This window comes from Salvelinus sp. IW2-2015, unplaced genomic scaffold (genome assembly GCF_002910315.2).
Source record: "Salvelinus sp. IW2-2015 unplaced genomic scaffold, ASM291031v2 Un_scaffold906, whole genome shotgun sequence".
Lineage (NCBI taxonomy): Eukaryota > Metazoa > Chordata > Actinopteri > Salmoniformes > Salmonidae > Salvelinus > Salvelinus sp. IW2-2015.
In genome coordinates this window covers 102,327-104,718 of record NW_019942640.1, presented here as the reverse complement: position 1 = coordinate 104,718, position 2,392 = coordinate 102,327, and positions in this window count along the sequence as shown.

The following is a 2,392-nucleotide window of genomic DNA, read 5'->3' as shown; positions in this document are numbered from 1 at the left end:
TAGCAGCTCGTGTTCATTTTCCTGTTATGGTGAATAAAAGCTGGCTACAGTTAAACTCAAAACATTGTCAGATACTGTATTGTTCTGCTAATCATATGAGCTGGCTAGCAAGCTAACAAGCTAGCAACAAACCAAAACATTTARAAAGTTGCTTTTAGTTGCCTGGCTTGCTAGATTTACATATCCTAAATACATTTTTAAAACGGGTGTTTTTTTGTGTGCAAAAGAATTGAGCAGGTAATGTTGGTATTTGGACCAGACTGATGGGATTTAATTTAGACTGTTGGAACAGGCTGCTGTGATGTCATGCAAACTGTTGAACCAAGCTGCTGTGATGTCATGCAGACTGCCGTTTTGTTAAGCTATACTTTTTCATTATTTTTTTTATATATTTTTTTTATTTCACCTTTATTTAACCAGGTAGGCTAGTTGAGAACAAGTTCTCATTTGCAACTGCGACCTGGCCAAGATAAAGCATAGCAATTCGACACATACAAATGATGACAAGAACAAGTTTGTTGTCGGAGAACATCAATAGAATATTAATTGATTTAATACGTGCCAAAGCCATTAAGATGAAAGGGGACATTTATACTGAGGAGTTGGCGGGACTTTTAAACATAATACCACAATCAATCACATTTGTTGTCGTTAATTCAGGATCCATTCAAGCGCTTCATATAGATAGGCCATATAGAGTAAGAAGTGCAAAATACTCTGACTCATGGTGTAAACTGTTTGAAGATAACTAAGTGTTCTATGAAAGAGGTCCTATACTGTATTATCACCCATGATATTGAGTGTTTAGTCGTTCCAGAACCGAGSCAACTTCAACAAAGCAAACGCTTCAACAATAGCCACTTGGCTAGGCTGACACAAGAGATACCGCGGTAGATTCCGAAGAATCTACGAAATCGTATAAGAAACACTGGTATCGTAAAACCACGCCCTTGTTTTTCTAACCGTGAAATTGCATTCTTGGTGCTGACGCTTCTCTGTCAGTCTTTTTCTCTGGCCTGGGCTTGTAAGATGAAAGGGGACATTTATATTGAGGGGCTGACAGGACTTTTAAACATAATACTGCAATCATGACTAGGTCGGTTGGCGAAAATAAAAGTATGGGTTTTGTTGCTGGCAATACCTTTTAGATATAAATAAAGGTTGGCAAACATAACCTCTTGGTTTGAAAGGTTTATATTTCTCTATCTCTCCCGCTCTTTCGCTCTCTCTCTCTCTCTCTCCCTCCCCTATCTCTATCTTTCCTTCGCTCTCATCTCTTGAAAGAGTAAAAGCGAGTCTCCTTGCGGTGCTCTCTCCTGCCTGCCCTCAGAGTCTCTGCAGTGGTCCAGATCTGCAGACTTATCTGCTTAAGAASTCTTCCTAGTRGAAGGCGGTCCCATGCAGCTTATGGGCAGATAGATTAGGATTCCTGTTGGCCAAGACTTAATTGCCTAGATAAGGACTTTCTCCTCAACATATCGATTTTGCTGTCTGTACAACTATGATGGTTCAAATTCAGGGCAAACAAGCTCACCCCGTAGTATGTGTGCTGTAAAAGTTTTGCTATTGCTGTTACTTTAATAAAAATCTGACCGTATACTATGCAGTACAGAGCGACATTCTCAAGTTAAAGGCAGCAGTTGGCAACAGTACTTGACTTGCACTTGCAATTAAATACTTTTGCGAAAAATAGAGTTACATGCACAGATGCCTAAAAGAGTAGTAAACGAAGTTAAAGTGGGCTAGACATAGACACATTTTAGACTGTAGTATTTTAGAAAAAAAATTGCAATCTTTGCAAATAAATCCTGCTAGAACACCCCACCAATAGATTCTATTGAGGACTCCTGTTTTTTGCACTCACTGGTTCAAGTCTTTTGCCAATATTGCCATTAGTTATAATCTACAGTACTTTTATTTATTTATTTATTTATTAAGTTTATTTGGACAGGGACAATTACAACAAAAACACAAATTTCAAAGGTGAAAAGTGATGCGTTGCACCAGATTTAGCTAACAGCTCATTTACATGCGTAGTCCCCGGGCAGGTGAACAGATAAACATTAACACATTATATACAAAAGGACAACATACATACATCAGACATTTAAAACCAACAGGCAGGACATACAGACATGTTTAAAAACTTAGGTCAATACATTACACAAAGTTCATTGCACATATTGCCGTTGGACCTGATGAATGTGTGTTGTAAAACACACAACACATAGTAAAATCAACATATTGCACAGAGTCCAGTTATTGCACCTTATGAAATTATACATGAGTGTGTACTGCTGTGTATTCTGTTGCATTAAAAAAGTCTACACATATTATTCAAGCCATGAAGTCATTTAGCCTGTAGGTCCTCCTTTTACTTAGGTAGCTCAGT